This window comes from Cynocephalus volans, chromosome 5, assembly GCF_027409185.1.
Source record: "Cynocephalus volans isolate mCynVol1 chromosome 5, mCynVol1.pri, whole genome shotgun sequence".
NCBI lineage: Eukaryota > Metazoa > Chordata > Mammalia > Dermoptera > Cynocephalidae > Cynocephalus > Cynocephalus volans.
Genome location: NC_084464.1, coordinates 8,522,781 through 8,541,097, shown reverse-complemented (window position 1 = coordinate 8,541,097; position 18,317 = coordinate 8,522,781). Strand labels below are relative to the sequence as shown.

Here is an 18,317-nt window from a genome sequence, read left to right as displayed (position 1 = left end):
ATCCTAGCTAGCTCTTACAGCTTCTATTCAGATGTGGCATGTGTTGCAACTGTTGCAGTTCATTGGCCAGAGCAAGTCACATGGCCAGTTGGGGTGGGGCGTGTGAGCACTCTCCTACCACATGGGCACCAGAAGGCATGTGGCAAGGGCAAGGCAGTATGATTCTCTCTAGGAGGGGTAGAAAATAAGAATACAGTCTCTGTCCTATGAGTATTCCATTATTTGTTTGAAGGTACATATGTTAGTTTCAATAAAAATAAACAACAATTTAGAGGAAAGCATTTGCCAACAAATGAGAGTTTTGAGCTTAATGACTTTCAAGGTCCTTACATGTAATGTTCTGTGATTCGTATTTGGAATACATGGAAAACTATACCATTTTATCTAATTGGGTTCCTTTCCTAAAGTTTTTCTGGGGTTTTGTTGTACAAATAAATAAATAGGGATTTCTGTTGACGGTTGCTGTTTGGGTGTGTTCTATTTATGGTGTGAAAGAGCTGGCCTCTTGAGGAAGAGTGCTAGAATAGCCCATCTGTCGGGCCTTAAAAACTAACGCCACCTTAAGTGACATTACAAGCGGCACCATTATGGGCCCACAAGGGCGTAAACGTGGCAGCCTAAGACGGTGCCGGGAGGAAGTAGGATGGGGGTGTCTGCGGGAACCTTGCCTTAGCCCTTATTGGCCAAATACGCACTTCCGCGCTCGAGGTTGCAATAGCTAGGCATTGAGACAGGATGCATGCTCTCTTGACCTTTAGGCTGATAGGATTATGTACAAAACCTCCCTTCCCCATTTGCCTTTAAAAGCAAGCGCTTGTGTGATAATAAATGGAACTGCTCGACAGAACCCCCGCTGCATCTGAGTGTCCTTTAACTGGGCTGCTTTTAGGGCCGGCGGTGTGCTCACCTCTCTTCACGGCTCTCTTCCCCCGTCTCCTTCCAAAGGGGACAGGAGGGAAAAAGGAATCCCGGGCCATTTACTCGCCCACCAAGAGGAACGAGGCTAGGGCTGTTCGGGTTGGTCGGCAGCAGACCCGACACCCATCCACTGCCCACTTACCCCCACTGCCACTACTTAGTTGGAGGACTTGGAACACTGGGAGAGACTGCCACAGGATGACGTGGGTCACACATTTACCTGGCCCTTGATGTATTAGTGCCACTCACACATGTGCCACTGGGGCAAAGAGTAACTGAGATAATGAAGAACTGGTAAGAAAATTGCAATTTCACTAAGCTTTTATTTTAGTTGGTGTTTTGGCCCCTTTTAGTTATAAGAGAGTGTGTGTCTGTGGGTGTCTTTTTTTGATGTAATAATTGCAAAACTACTAGGTAAGAGAGAGAGTATGTGTGAAGACGTTCAAAGTGATTAGTAGATACATGTTCATAGCCTCATGGAATTGTAGAGCCAGAATGCTCTTGTTTTACAGTCATGTAGAGTGAAGTCCAGTAAATTGAAAGCTTTGTCTGGGATATAGGGAGTTGGAATTTGTGCTGAGATTCAAACCTTAATCTCTGTTCTGCTAATCCAGCTTCTTTATAGTTCAGTGAGATGTAGCTTTCTACAATTTTATGGTTATGTCTCTTGAACTCCATCTACAGTAATCACATATATTCACAAATAGACATATATATATGTAATCATAGTCTTACATTTCTTATTTCTTTGAATCTACTGTAACACTAATTCCTAACTGGTACTTAAAATTTTCTTCGTTTGACATCCAATAAAGTAGCATATTATTTAAATAGGATATGATGTTCTTTTATAATACTATTCTCTTCATATGAAATGAAAGTTTGCTTTATATTTACCTTTCATAATTGGGGAACTTATATTCTACAGGGAATTTTTTTACAGAGTACAATTTTTAATTTAATATGCTAAATTAAATATGCAAAAAATTGATTTAAAGAATGGATATAGTATAGATGTCAGATTCTTCAAGGTCTGATTTGCAATAATATAGATTATATTAAATAAAAGGAATCATATGAATTATTAAACCAATATTTAACATTCATGGGGTAAATAGCACAGAACGATGTAAATGAAGCATTCACCAAATGAATATTATCAGTGTGTTCTATGTGAACTACATTCCACATAGCACAAATGATTTACTGACAAATGGCATTCACATTATTTACTGGTACATTGGTATTTACATTATTTATATTTTTTCCTTGTGCTCGTGGTGGCCAGTAAATGTTTTAAAGAGACTCTTTAAAGAAAATTTATTTTGTTTTTGTTTTTTTCTTTTATAGGGTATTCATAAGAATGGAAGCAGTGTTTCCCTGCCAGACTCCTTATTGCTATATCTCATGAACCTACATAGTCTTGGGGAAGAGCCTTTATTTAATGATGACAAACCTGTCACCCGTGTAGCACCAGCAGTGAGAGGACAAAAAAGAATAGAAATAACGCATTTAAATTATATTCAACAAGGAAGTCATTTCAGTCAACAACTTCTGCTGCATTATTTTTCCAAGATGAACCGCTACACAACCATGAGACAGTTGGGGGATGGCACCTACAGGAGTGTGCTTATGGGCAAGAGTAACGACTCTGGGGAGCTGGTGGCTATCGAAAGGTACCGTGTGCAACACGGCAAGGTTTACTTTTGAAATTTTGATGTTCGTTTTCCTTTGCCTGCTTGAGAAAATATATATGTACACAGAACTGTCTAGTTTAGACACCATGCTGCTTTGGCTAATGTGGAATGCCATGCTGGGAAAAAAATGACCCAAAAGGAATATTCTGCTAATCCCATGTATATTAATTTTCTGGTTTATCCAGCTCCATTGATGAACAAAAAAATATGTTTTCTGCTTTTTATGCATAATGCATTTGGACTGAAACTGAAGGTAATCTTTGGGATGGTTTTAAAGTTTAAAAGTTTAAAAAAATTTAAGATGGGTACAGAGTAGAGCTTATTATTTCTTTAAAACAATAGGCCTCGAAATCAGATGGCATTCATAATACCAGATTGAGTTCTGAATAGCATTTGGTATTTTTTCCTGAGCTTATCAATTAAATAGAATTAATTATTACTAATTTAATTATTTCTTTTTAATTTACTGTATTTATCTTTTGCTACCTAACAAAATATCACAAAGCTTAGAAACTTAAGAACAAACATTTATTAATTCACACAGTTTCTGTGGATCAGGATTTAGGAGTCATTTAACTTGGTAGTTCTGACCTAGGGTCTCTCATGAGGTAACAGTCAGATATTGGCCAAGGTTGCCGTCATCTGAAGGCTTGACTGGGGCTGCAGAATCCACTTCCAAGTGGCTCACTCTGTCAGTTTCTAGGGCTGCCATAACAAAGGACCACAGACTGGGTGACTTAAACAACAGAAATTTATTTCCTCACTGTTCTAGAGGCTAGAGGTCTGAGATCAAGCTGTCAGCAGGGTCAGTTTCTTCTGAGCCTTCTCTCCCTGGCTTGTAGATAGCTGTCTTCTCTCTCTGTCTTCACATGGTCTTCCCTCTGTGTGTGTCTGTGTCCAAATTTCCTTTTCTTGTAGGAAATATGTCCTCCTACAGAGCACTGAGAAGCCCCAGCATAAAAAGGATAGGGCCTGGGTTAGAGTCTTACAAAGAAGACTGAGAAAGAACCAGCAGAGGAATAGAGTGAAAACCAGGAGAGTGTAGGAAATGGCTGAACCCAAGGGAAAGATCTAAAGAAGGAGGGTGCTCAACTGGCAGGCAGGTAATAACTAATGACTGAAAAGCGTCTGGATTTGTTAGGAACACATCTTGCTGCAAGTAACAAATTCATAGATTAATAGCAAGTAACAAAACCCATGCTTTAAATAAGTAGGAGTTTATTTTTCTGTCATATCAAGAAATCTGGAGTTTGATGTTTCCAGAACACTTTCAGTGGCTCAGCAGTGTACCCAAGGAATCCAGACTTTTCTACTTTATATGAGCCATTAGCATTTTTTTTGTCCTCAAATGTTTTGTCACCTAATGGCTATTTCACCTCCAGGCATTACATTGATGCCCAAGGTGGGAAGATGGGAGAATAATACCAGCATACCCTTCTCTCGTCGTTTACCAGGAAGGAATATTTCTTTCCCGGAAGCCCCCAAGGACTTCCCCTTACATCTTAATGACTAGAACTGGGTACTTTACTGCCAAAGGGGGCTGAGAAAGTGAGTGTTCGCTCTTCCAGCCTTTATACTAGGAGGCAAAAGGAACAGGGCTGGAAATATTCTTGTATCCACGTGATATTATGTGCCAGGGTGTTCTTGGATTGGGGAATGTGGCATAACTGGTGGCCATGGTGAGCGCTGTTCCAGGAAATAGTGGATGAGATGAGGCAGATTGCAGGAGGGCAGGGAGAGGGAAACATGGCACTGGAGGTGCTGAGCTTTCAGTAGTTGTGAGAAATGTGTTTCTGAGAACAGGGAAAGTCATGAGTATCGTGAAGGGTCCACCTGAGACTACATGGGACGGTTAGGAGTGTGGAGCTGCTGGGAGCCTCGCATGACCTTTCCTTCTTCCTTCACCAGTCTTCAGGGAAAGCCGAGATGGGAGGATGGCAAGGCGGGAGAGGAGGAGTGTTGAGAGAGGGGCACGTTTAGAACATGTGTGCGATCTCGAGAGTACAGGGATGAGGGCTGATTGTGGGACCCACGCTGGATGTGGCAGCAAGCAGAGCCACGCAGGTGATCACAGGAAGAGCAGGAGCTGAACAAGAGGCGTGTGCAGCAGGGCGTTCCTGGGTAGCACTAGTGCAGGGGTAGGAGGTTATGGTCAGAGTCTGGAGTTATACAGGTTGAGGTCTCGGAGAGCAGAACTATTCCTCAGGATGACAAGGTGTGTACGAGCGACTGTGGTGGGATAGAGGTGAACAGCTGTCTGGAGTTAAGGAACTGTGAGGCCAGCTGGCAGGACTATCGATATGAATGTTGACTGTAGCCACTGCTCCTTTGGTTCTGGACAAGGTAGAATCTTAGGATAGTTTTTGTCCTACGAGAGTCACACAGAGAAGGCTTTGTCATTTCTCTCAAGCCTGATGCGAAGGAATAAACTACTTGAAAATTACAGATATTAGACCCCTTATTCTCCATCCTCAATTTATCTCTATTCGTTACCAACACAACTCGCATCCCATTGTATCCAGTCAGGGCCATCATCTTATGCTTGTTGGTATGAAATGTTAGGCATTCCCAATGTCGGCCCTAAATGTTCTAGGTATAACACTTTGGACAACACTTTAAATCCATCCATACTTTAGCCCCCAAATTAAACAAATTCCATGTAGGGATGTAGCAGATGAAGAGCTGCCCATCCTTAATGTTCAAAGTGGACAGTAAACATGTCCCCATGAAGGGAAATAGATTATGTGGAAGGTGGTATTTTTTATTCTAAAAGCATTTTGAACAGAAGAACCAGGAGTCAGGGGTCGGGGCCGGGGGGCTGTTGGAACTAGACATACTCAGTGAAGAGTGACATGGAGGTATGGAACGGACAAAAGCTGAGCGCCAGCACAGTGCGGTCACCCAGAAGCCAGGGGGTGGCAGCTGGCAGCTGGTGGATGTGGGGGTGTGACTAGAGAATGTGAGCACAGGAAAGAAAGTGTGGACATAGTTCAGCGAGCAGTGGGCTAGGCTTTGGAGCCATCTAGAAATGCAGTCAGAACTCTAGGGTGAGTCGGAGGCTGAGTGGTTAGAAGCTGGAAGAACACTGCGATGACGGACAAAGTAAAAGGTTCCTTTTTGAAAATTTCCTTTGGAAAACTTTAATGTACGGCACTGGTAAGAAACCTTTTGCCATTTTTAAAAAAGCCATAACATACAATTCATTAGAGGATGGTTGTTAGATTCCCTCACCTCACTAAGTTAAATATTTGTTAAGCCCTTGGAGGACTTGAGAGGCAATTCCATTTCTGAGTCTGCCGTGTGGGTGGCAGGTCCTCGTGAGCCCACCTGTGGGTATAGAAATCCACCCAGTCATTTAGCAGATATTTATTGGGCACCTACCATGTGCCAAAAACTGGTCTAGGCTTATGGAAGTGTCTTCAGGAGCTTGTGTGTGAGGGGAGGGGAGAAGGGTTAACCTAAAAAATAAGTATATTATATAGCATGTTAGAAGGTGGTAAATGCTATGGAGAAAAAGCAGAGCAAGAAAGGTGACTGGAAAAGGTACTATCATTTTCTTATGACGAGTAGTTGGGTACAGCCATGCAAATTAGTTTAGGGTCTTAAAGAAATAAGGATCAGCCTGAAGTGGCCTTTCATTTCCTCTGACCAGCCAGGTCTTTCTAGATGTTTCTGTCTGCCTTGAAACCTTTTACTGTCTTCACATGCAGGCACTTTCTATCTTTCAGGTCGCAGCTGAAATGCTGCCTTATTGAAAGGACTGTTCATTAAGTCTTTAAAAGATCCCCTTGTTATTCTAGCTGAGGGTTCTTATATCTAATTTGTCCATCTGTTTTGTATTAAGCAATCTAAAGTCTACTTCCTCTGTTAGATGAGGAGCACCATGGTGACCATATCTGATTTGTTCATTGCCGTGACATGTAGCTGATGTTGGATGAATTAATAAATAAAAGAAGATGGCTAGGAACCCAAAAGGCCTTTTTAAAGTTATTCTAGGAAATTGGTTTGTCTTTGAGATAACTATTTTGTAAGGAAATCTCTGTGTTTTTTTGCAGATAGATACATACCTCACTTTAGGGAAGTATTGATGAGAAGTGCTAATTTCTGGAAAGTAGCATATTAGTAAGTATGGATGAAGAGAGTACAGATTTTAAGTAGGCTAAAAGTTTCAATTACTGAATTGTGAAAAGCTACTTGAATATATTTTTATCTGGCTTCTAAAAGCTTGGATACTTTTTAAATTCTGAAATTACTTTTTAAGAATCATAGCAGATTGTATGTACAGTTTTGGATGGATGTGATCATTTCATTACACTACTTGCATAGCTTTATTTGCATTGACTTCTATTTTATTTTAAATTCATCATTGTGCTAGATTTACCTTTTTCATTTTAGCAAGACATTTATAAATCTATAGCACTGAAAAATAGCTTTTGGTAAGGCAGAAAACCCTCAATTTCATCAAGCTTCTTCATAAATTTCTAGTACCTGAGTGACTACAAATGAAATTCTGATTCACTAAGTGTATTTTAGAAATGATAGCAGTGTTGCCTTCATGTCTTATTATAGTTGATCAGAGATATTGGTAAAAATAAGAACATGTACTGAGTGCTGAGCTGAGCGGTTTACAATAAACTTTTCTTATGCAGTAGTTTCTACTTTATGGCTAGCTGAGGAATTTAAAGCACAGAGAGGCCATTCGGGTACTTGTCCAAGGTCATACAATCAGTGGGCAGCTGGACAAGGATTTGAATCCAAGCTGATTTTTGCAGCCCATGCTCTTGAGCGTTATGTTGAGCTGCCAAATGTTTATTCGTTTCCTTACCTGTGTAGTACACCCTCATAGAGGATCTGCATTATAAGAATTATTCTACCTCTAAGCTTTCTAAGGATCTTCTAGAACATCTCGATAGGAGATTACAATACTAAATGAAAACAGTAGGGCATATTTGGTTTTTCTTTTTCATAGTTGCTTAAAGGGAACCAATAATAGAGTAAGAAAGCCACCAGTGTAATTTGTATCTTCAGATCCTCAGTTCCTGTACACTAAACTTGTCCTTATTTATTTCAGGATGAAGAGAAGGTTCTATTCTTGCGACGAATGTATGAACTTGAGAGAAGTTAAGGTAAAATACTAAAGATGAACAGAACCTGAGAAGGCCTTAACTCTACCTCACACCTGAGGACTGTAGCCAGGGAGATGATTCTGTTCTCTGTGGGAAGCATTCCACAGATACCTGTGTTTATATTTTTCCTTTATCTTCCTAAAGTAATTTTTCATTTCTTCTTGTTCTGATGTTAGTGGAGAACAGAAAATAATTATTCCCTCATATTTGAAAGTTTACTCTCACTTTTATAGGAGCATTTTAATTCACAATATCAAAGGAAAGATTTTTTTAATTGCTTCGTGTCACTTTTAAAATATTTTATGTTGTATGACTTGTGTAAACTTTTGGAGACTTTTATGGAATTCACATGGTTAAGTCAGACAAAAGTTAGACCTATCTCACAGACCGAGAGAAGAAGTGACAGATTGAAATGTTCCGTAGCTATTGCTGACTTGGTTTATTTTTGCACTGAACATTCACTACTTAAAACAATTACTGCTTGCTTTCAGTAGATGTTCTAAGATGTTTTTAGATTATGTAGATATTAAAGTGTAATTTGTTAATGAATCCAGAAGAAATGGAAAATTACTTAAGATACTTATCATACTTAGCATTGATGAGATTTGACCAACTTCTAAAATTTTTCTTTAAAAATTTCAATGCTTTGTTGTTTTGCAGTCTCTGAAGAAACTTAATCATGCCAATGTGATTAAACTGAAAGAAGTTATCAGAGAAAATGACCCTCTTTATTTTATATTTGAATATATGAAAGAAAACCTCTATCAATTAATGAAAGGCAGGTATGTCTTTATTCTAAAAAACTAATTTCCTCCATGAGTTCTTCGGATCTTTTCGATGTGTCATACTTTGCTATATACAGATTTATCACTTAAGAGATAGATTTAAATTAATTAGTTCTCTTTTCTTAACACTGAGGAAGAACCGGCTATGACATAGCCACCACTTTTCTGTTATAATTTCTTAAAAATCAAAGTAGTACTCTTATTTCATATAAACACACATAGTATCCAGTTATACTTTTTTTTAATTTTTAAATTTTATTTTGTTGATATACAATGTGGTTGATTATTGTGGCCCATTACAAAAACCTCCTTCCCTCCTCCCTCTCCCCCCTCCCACCCAACAATGTCCTTTCTGTATGCTTGTCATGTCAACTTCAAGGAATTGTAATTGTTATGTCTTCTTCTCCCCCCGGTTTTGTGTATGTGTGTGTGAATTTATTTATTTATTTTTATCTCCCACCAATATGTGAGAACGTGTGGTATTTGTCTTTCTGTGCCTGACTTATTTCACTTAATATAATTCTCTCAAGGTCCATCCATGTTGTTGCAAATGGCAGTATTTCATTCTTTTTTATAGCTGAGTAGTATTCCATTGTGTAGATATACCACATTTTCCATATCCACTCATCTGATGATGGACATTTGGGCTGGTTCCAACTCTTGCCTATTGTAAAGAGTACTGCGATGAACATTGGGGAACAGGTATACCTTCGACTTGATGATTTCCATTCCTCTGGGTATATTCCCAGCAGTGGGATAGCTGGGTCGTATGGTAGATCTATCTGCAATTCTTTGAGGAACCTCCATACCATTTTCCATAGAGGCTGTACCATTTTGCAGTCCCACCAACAATGCATGAGAGTTCCTTTTTCTCTGCAACCTTGCCAGCATTTATCGTTCATTGTCTTTTGGATTTTAGACATCCTAACTGGGGTGAGATGGTATCTCAGTGTGGTTTTGATTTGCATTTCCCGGATGCTGAGTGATGTTGAGCATTTTTTCATATGTCTGTTGGCCATTTGTATCTCTTCCTTAGAGAAATGCTACTTAGCTCTTTTGCCCATTTTTTAATTGGGTTGCTTGTTTTTTTTTTGTAAAGTTGTTTGAGTTCCTTGTATATTCTGGATATTAATCCTTTGTCAGATGTATATTTTGCAAATATTTTCTCCCACTCTGTTGGTTGGCTTTTAACTCTGTTAATTGTTTCTTTTGCTGTGCAGAAGCTCTTTAGTTTGATATAATCCCATTTGTTTATTTTTCCTTTGGTTGCCCATACTTTTAGGGTCATATTCATGAAGTCTGTGTCCAGTCCTACTTCCTAAAGTGTTTCTCCTATGTTTTCTTTAAGAAGTTATATTGTTTCAGGGTGTATATTTAATTCTTTAATCCATTTTGAGTTAATTTTAGTGTATGGTGAAAGGAATGGGTCTAGTTTCATTCTCCTGCAAATTGATATCCAGTTCTCCCAGCACCATTTGCTAAAGAGGCAGTCTCTTCCCCAGTGTATAGGCTTGGTGCCTTTGTCAAAGATCAGATGGCTATAGGTGTGTGTGTTGATTTCTGGATTCTCTATTCTATTCCACTGATCAGTGTGTCTGTTTTTATGCCAGTACCATACTGTTTTGGTTATTATAGCTTTGTGGTATAGTTTAAAGTCAGGTAGTGTTATGCCTCCAGCTTTATTTTTTTTGCTCAGCATTGCTTTGGCTATGCATGGTCTTTTGTTATTCCATATAAATGTCTGGATAGTTCTTTCCATTTCTGAGAAAAATGTCATTGGAATTTTGATGGGGATTGCATTGAATTTGTATATCACTTTGGGTAGTATGGACATTTCCACTATGTTTATTCTTCCAATCCAAGAGCATGGGATATCTTTCCATCTTCTTGTATCCTCTCTAATTTCTCTCAGCACTGGTTTGTAGTTCTCATTATAGAGATTTTTCACATCCTTGGTTAACTCAATTCCTAAGTATTTTATTATTTTGGTGGCTATTGTGTTTCTTGATTTCTCGTTCTGCATGTTCACTATTGGAGAATAGAAATGCTACTGATTTTTGTGTGTTGATTTTGTATCCTGCTACTGTGCTGAAATCATTTATCAACTCCAAGGGTCTTTTTGTAGAGGCTTTAGGCTGTTTGATATATAGGATCATGTCATCTGCAAACAGGGACAGTTTGACTTCATCTTTTCCAATCTGGTGCCCTTTATTTCCTTCTCTTCTCTGATTGCTCTGGCTAGTACTTCCAACACTATGTTGAATAGGAGTGGTGAGAGTGAGCATCCTTGTTTAGTTCCTGTTCTTAAAGGAAAAGCTTTCAGCTTTTCCCCATTCAAGATGATATTGGCAGTGGGTTTATCACATATGGCTTTAATTATGTTGAGATACTTTCCATCTATACCTAACTTACAGAGGGTCTTTGTCATGAATGAATGTTGAATTTTATCAAATGCTTTTTCAGCATCTATAGAGATGATCATATGGTCCTTGTGTTTGATTTTATTAATATGGTGTATCACATTTATTGATTTGCATATGTTGAACCAACCTTGCATCCCTGGGATGAATCCCAGTTGATCATGGTGAATAATTTTACTTATGTGTTGCTGTATTCTGTTTGCTAGTATTTTAGTGAGGATTTTTGCATCTATATTCATCAAGGATATCTTCCTGTAGTTTTCGTTTTTGGTTATATCTTTACCTGGTTTTGGTATCAGGATGATGTTTGCTTCATAGAATGAGTTTGGGAGATTTGCATCTGTTTCAATCTTTTGGAATAGTTTGTAAAGTATTGGTGTCAATTCCTCTTTGAATGTTTGGTAAAATTCTGCTGTGAATCCATCTGGTCCTGGGCTTTTCTTTGTTGGGAGCCTTCTGATAACAGCTTCAATCTCCTTTATTGTTATTGGTCTGTTCAGATTTTCTGCATCTTCATGGCTCAGTTTTGGGAGCTTGTGTGTGTCCAGAAATTTATCCATTTCCTCCAGATTTTCAAATTTGTTGGCGTATAGTTGTTTATAGTAGTCTCGAATGATTCCTTGTATTTCAGATGAATCAGTTGTAATATCGCCTTTTTCATTTCTAATTTTTGTTATTTGGATCTTCTCTCCTCTTTTTTTAGTTAGCCATGCTAATGATTTGTCAATTTTATTTATCTTTTCAAAAAACCAACTTTTTGATTCATAGATCTTTTGTATCGTTTTTTGGGTTCCAATTTCATTAAGTTCTGCTCTGATCTTAATGATTTCTTTCCATGTGCTAACTTTAGGTTTGGATTGGTCTTGTTTTTATAGTTCTTTAAGGTGAAGTGTTAGGTTGTCATCTTTCCATTCTTCTGAGGTGAGCATTTAATGCAATAAATTTCCCCCTTAGTACTGCTTTTGCAGTATCCCACAGGTTTTGGTATGATGTACCATTGTTTTCATTAGTTTCAATAAATGTTTTGATTTCCTGTTTGATTTCTTCTTGGACCCATATGTCATTAAGTAGAATGCTGTTTAATTTCCATGTGTTTGTATAGTTTCCAGATTTTCGTTTGTTTCTGATTTCTAATTTTAATCCTTTGTGGTCTGGAAAAATACATGGGATAATTCCATTTTTTTAAAAAAAATTTTTGAGACTTGATTTGTGACCTAACATGTGATCTATCCTGGAGAATGATCCATGTGCTGATGAGAAGAATGAATATTCTGCGGTTGTTGGATGGAATGTTCTGTAGATACCTGCCAAGTCCAATTGGTCTAGGGTGTTGTTTAGATCTTGTGTTTCTCTGCTGATTCTTTGCCTAGATGATCTGTCCAATATTGACAGTGGGGTGTTCAGGTCCCCTTCTATTATGGTATTAGTGTCTATTTCCTTCTTTAAGTCTAATAGAGTTTGCTTTATCAATCTGGCTGCTCCGACATTGGGTGTGTATATATTTATGATTGTTATGTGTTCTTGATGGATGGATCCTTTTATAATTATGTAGTGGCCCGCATTATGTCTTTTTATAATTTTTAGTTTAAAGTCTATTTTATCAGATATAAGAATAGCTACTCCAGCTCGATTTTTATTTCTGTTTGCATGATACATCTTTTCCATCCTTTCACTCTTACTCTGTGTGAGTATAGGTGAGGTGGGTCTCTTGAAGGCAGCATATAGTTGGGTCTTCCTTTTTAATCCAGTCAGCCAGTCTGTGTCTTATGATTAGAGAATTTAATACTTTTACATTAAGAGTTGTTATCAAAAAGTGTTGATTTACTCCTAGCATTTTACTGATTTTTGTTTGGATGTCTTAAGTGTCTTTTGTTCCTTTCTTTCTGATTTTCTGTTTGTCTTCTGTATTTGTTGGTTTCTTGGGTTATAGACAAACTTTTTTTTTCTCTTCATTGTTGGCATTTTTATTTTACTAGTGGCTTTTTATTTTTCTTGAGTTTTTATGGCAGTGGTAGTTATTTTTCAGGAACCAAGCCCAGTATTCCCTTGAGAATTTCTTGTAAGGGTGGTTGTGTGGTGGTGAACTCCCACAGTTTTTGTTTGTCTGAGAAATATACTATTTGCCCTTCATTTCGGAAGGATAGCCTTGCAGGATAGAGTATTCTTGGCTGGAAATCTCTGTCTTAGTATTTTGACTATATCATCCCATTCCTTTCTGGCTTTTAGGGTTTGTGATGAAAAGTCTGATGTTAGTCTGATTGGGGCTCCCTTATAGGTGATTTGATGCTTCTCTCTTGCAGCTTTTAAGATTCTCTTTTTGTCTTTCAGTTTTGCCAATTTGACTACAACATGTCTTGGAAAAGACCTTTTTGGGTTGAATACATATGGGGATTTTTGAGCTTCCCGAATCTGAAGATCTGTGTCTGGGAAGTTTTCTGCCACTATTTTGTTGAATATGTTTTCAATGCTATCTCCTTTTTCCTCCCTTTATGGAATACCCATGGCTTGGATATTTGATAGCTTAAGGTTCTCTGATATCTCTCTTAGATTTTCTTCAATGTTTTTAATTCTTTTTTTTTTTTTTTTTTTTTTTTGTATGCCTGTGTTTTTTCAAACAGCCCATCTTCAAGGTCGGAAGTTCTCTCTTCTGCTTCTTCAAGCCTGCTGGTTAAACTCTCTGTTGTGTTTTTTATTTCGTTGAATGAATTCTTCAGCTCAGCAAGCTCTGCTACATTCTTTTTCAGGGCCATTGATTTCCTTGTACATTTCTTCTTTCAGGTCCTGTATACTTTTCCTCGTTTCATCATGTTGTCTAGCTGAGTTTTCTTGTATCTCATTTAGTTTCCTTAGAATTATCACTTGACATTTCTTGTCAGACATTTCAAGGGCTTCTTGTTCTATAGGAGCTAGAGCTTGAGAGTTATTACCCTTTGGTGGTGTACTTTCTTGATTTTTCGTATTTCTGGTATCTTTCCTTTGATGTTCATTCATTGTGGCAAGGGATTTCACAGTCCACTGGCTTGACACTATTGTCTGGCTAGGATCCTGCTGGGGCTGCCAATTTGGCATGGCTGCCTCAGCGTCTGCTCGGTCGTCTGCTGGTGCCTCAGTCGTGTGGTCTCCTCGGGTCTTGGGCCTCTCTGGGGAGCTGCCTCTCTGGTCAGCGCACACTCTGCCAGGATGGGGATGGGGTCTGGGGGCGGCAAGGCCTTCCTGCTAGGTCACACGCTGGTGCCAAGGGGTGCATGGTCTCCACAGGACTTGGGCCTCTCTTGGGGGATGCCTCTCTGGTTGGTGTGCAGTCGGCTGGGCTGGGGATGAGGTCTGGCAGTAGCGAGGCCTATCTGCTCGGTTGCATGCTGGTGCTGAGGGGCGCATGGCCTCTGTGTGACTCAGGCCTCTCCAGAGGGATGCCTCTCTGGTCAGTGTGTACTCAGCTGGTCTAGGGATGGGATCCAGCAGTGGTAAGGCCCACCTGCTCAGTCACATGCTGTCACCACAGGGCACGTGGTCTCCACGGATCTTGGGCCTCTCCAGCAGGGCACCTCTCTGGTCAGTGTACACTCGGCCGAGCTGGGAATCCAGTCTATATCTTTTAAGTGGGGAATTTAGTCCATTTATGTTCTGGGTTGTTACTGAAAGGCAAAGCCTTCTGTCTGCCATTTTGTTAATTTCTCTATATTTGTTTTATATTTCTTATGTTCCTTTCTTTCCCTTTTATTGCTTGTCTTTGCTATTGGGTGTTTTTTTGTAATGATAAAATGCATTTTCTTTCTCTTTCTCATTTATGTATTGGTTCTACTAGCAGTTTTTATTCTTTCTCATGTATTTATGATGACATATCTTTCTCTTTTTATTCCAGATGTAGGACCTCCTTGAGGATTTGTTGAAGGGCTTGTCATGTGGTAGTGAATTCCCACGGTTTTTGTTTGTCTGGGAGAGGTACTATTTCTCCTTCACTTCTGAAGGAAAGTTTTGCTGGATATAGTATACTTAGTTGGCATTTTTTTCTTTTTTTAGTACTTTGAATATGTCATCCCATTCTCCTCTGGCCTGTAGGGTTTCTGTTGAGAAGTCTTATGTTAGCCTGGTGGGGCCTCCCCTATAGGGGATTTAATGCTTTTCTCTTGCTTTTTTTAGAATTGTTTATTTGTCTTTGACTTTGGATAATTTTGACTATGATGTGTCTCAGGGAAGTCCTGTTTGGGTTCAATCTGTTTGGGGATCTTTGAGTTTCTTGGATCTGTAAGACCATATCTCTCCTAATATTTGGGAGGTTTTCAGCTATCATTTCATTAAACAGGCTTTCAATGCTTTTTTCTTTCTCTTCCCCTTTTGGTACAACTATAATACAGATGTTTGTATGCTTAAGATTACCATAAAGATTTTGTAGGTTTTCTTTATTTTTTAAATTCTTTTATTTTCTTTTTGGTCCAACTGTATTTCAAAAAGCCTGTCTTGTAGTTCAGAGATTCTTTCTTTTGCTTGTTCTAGCTTGCTGTTTATGCTCTTTGTTGTATTTTCTATTTTTTTAAATGAATTTTTCAATTCTAGGATTTCTGCTTGATTTTTTTTTATTGTTTTTATCTCTTTGTTGAATTTCTCATACATGTCCTCAAATTTATTTCTTTTTATCTAATTTTTATCCATCATTTTGAGTTTCCTTAGTATTGCCCTTTGGGATTCCTCCTCAGGCAATTCATCAATCTCCTGTTATATACTCCCAACTCAACTTATAGATGAAAGTTTTGTAGCCCAGGGAAAGAGAATGGTTTTCCCCAAGACACACAGCTATTTAGGAGGCTGCAGTAACAGGGTGACCAGTTGCCCTGGCACTGAGGGGTTTTCCAAGCACTGAGGGGCTTGCCAGGATGCAGGACTTTAAAAGCTAAAACCTGGGCAATCCTAGGCAAACCAAAATGGCCTAGTCACCATAGGCAGTACTGAGACAAGGTCCTCGTCTCCTGATTTCCAGCCAGAACACTAGCCTTTTCACTTATGAAACAAATGCTCTATACCAAGTGCCCTTCCCCCAGTCCTTATTGAGCTCACAATCCTGGGTGAGCCCTGGGACTGTGTTAAGGCCACTGTGCAGCTCAGGGCTAGAGCACAAGGACTGGGTGAACTGGCATCTGTCTGCCAATAGCCACATTGCATCTGGTTGTGCTGCTTGTGTACCCGTATTCAGGCCACGTGGAGGTGAGGAAGGATAAGAAATATTAGTGGGAGCCTGGGCTGATCATAGACAGAATGGGACAAGTGAATTCAGCCCTAAAATAAAGTTGGGAGATGGGTGGGAGAAAGAGTAAGGAGTTGAGGTTGGTGGTGTGAACTTTGCAAATGACACATTACATCTTCTGCCTGGATGCATATAAACAACAAAGAACCTGTATCCAGAATATATGAAGAACTCCTACAAATCAATGAAAGAAGACAGATCACCTAGGAGGAAAGATAGGCAAAAGACTTAACGAACAATTTACAAATAAATGAGAAGTAACATATGAAAAGGTGCCAACCTTTAGTAATCAGAAAAAATGCAAATTAAAACCGTATAAACTTACCAAAGTGACTAAAATAAACACCAAGTGTTGTTGGGAATGTGGAACAACTGGAACTCTCATATTCTGCTGGTGGGAGAATAAATCGGTACAACCACTTTGGAAAATTGCTTGGCAGTGTCTATTAAAGCTGACTGTACACATACCCCATGAGCATGCAATTCTGCTCTTAGGTATGTGCTCAAACAGAAGTGAATGTTTATGTGCACTGAGACAAAGAATGTTCTTAGTAGCATTATTTACAAGATCCCCAAACTGGAAATAAATGTCTATCAATAGAATGATGGATAAATAATTGTGATATAATTGAACAATGGCATGCCATACAACAACAAAAATGAATGACATTGCCATATCTAACAACATAAATTAGATACAGAAAGGAACATGTTATATACATGATTCCATTTATATAAAGTTCAAAAGTAGGCAGAACTGATGCCTAGTTTTGGAAATGAGGATACTAATGCCTTTCAGGGAGTTGGTGACTAAGATGGAGTGTGAGCAGAGCTTCTTGGAATGTTCTTTTCCTTGATCTGGGTGGTGTTTACATGAGTGAGTTTACCTTGTGAAAATTTATTGAGGTGAGCCCTTGTAATTTGAGTACTTTTCTGTATTGTAGGTAATTCTTTAATACATACATTTATTTAAGAAATGGAGGCAATGTTTCATCTAGTGCCTTTCCTCCATGTTCTGAGTCACTGTGCAGCTATGAGCAAAAAATCTGGGCCTTAGTTTCCCCAGGACAATATCCTACTACTGTCCATAGTTATGGAGGGAAAGAAAGGTACTTATTTGTGCCTTCCCCTTGGGTTCTGTCCTGTAGGCTGGGAGACCCTGGCCATCTGCCTTCCCTGTCTGGCATGAAGGTGCCCATGTGCAATGGGGCGATTGGCCTGTTCTAGCCCCAGAACTCCTTTACTTCTCTGGAGGAAGTTCTGGGTCCCAAACCATACTGAGCCACCTGTTCTAGGACTTTATCACATTGGCTCCTGCCAATCACCTCTCTCCCTCCAGCCATTCCACTTCATTTTCAGGCCATTTAGTCCTTTTTTTTTTCTTCTCGTTTGTCCTTGGTTTTCAAGACAGCCCATTTGGGCTGAACCATATTTGTTGACAAATTGTCAGAACAGCTCAGGCCTTAGTTCTGTTTTGTGATTTAAGCAAAAAAAAAAAAATTTTTTTTTGGACTGGGGAAATTAGATGAAGGTGATTGCAGCTAAAGTGCCTTTTATCGAAGCTTTTGGAAAATGTAAATGTCATCAGTCTTGTCAAAGCTGGACACAGAAGAAAATAACAGAACTAAAGGCAGGCCAGGATACATGCTGGGCCTGCACAGACTTAGAATTAGCCTTCCTATTTGTTATTATTTATCCTCACATGTAGTTGGGTGGAACAGGGAGGAGAGGAGAAGATAAATAGAAGGGAAAGCGGGGCACGGCAGGGATCTAGGTGAAAAATGCTAAACCTGAGAAGTCTTTTTTTTTTTTTTTTTAATTCCTCTAGAGTGCTGACAACATCCTAGTGACTTCTGAGCAACTGAGATTAGAGCTGCGAAGGGTTGAAAGCATTATCCTTGGCCCGGAATTGGAGTTGAGGACAGGGGGCCAGGTTGGGTGGGTTGGGGAGACATGGCCATCAGGCCCCTGTGCCGTCATCTCAGCAGCTAGAGATTGACACCTTGGGAAATGTACCCACATGGGAAGAACCTACCCATCCATCGAAGACCCACTGAGCACTCCTGGGTGTGAGAATCTGGATATAACATGAAGACCATGTCTCAGCCTTGTCCTAGAAGAGCGTGTTGCTA

The 18,317-nt window shown here is 39.2% G+C and overlaps 1 long non-coding RNA gene across 1 annotated transcript; it reads left to right on the top strand.

The window, feature by feature from the left end:
- The first annotated feature begins 2,274 nt into the window (after positions 1-2,274).
- On the top strand, positions 2,275-18,063 carry LOC134377563 (uncharacterized). Its single transcript, XR_010023540.1, has 4 exons — positions 2,275-2,594; positions 7,687-7,741; positions 8,402-8,523; positions 18,014-18,063. It is a non-coding gene; the product is annotated as an uncharacterized LOC134377563 (long non-coding RNA).
- The last annotated feature ends 254 nt before the right edge of the window (positions 18,064-18,317 follow it).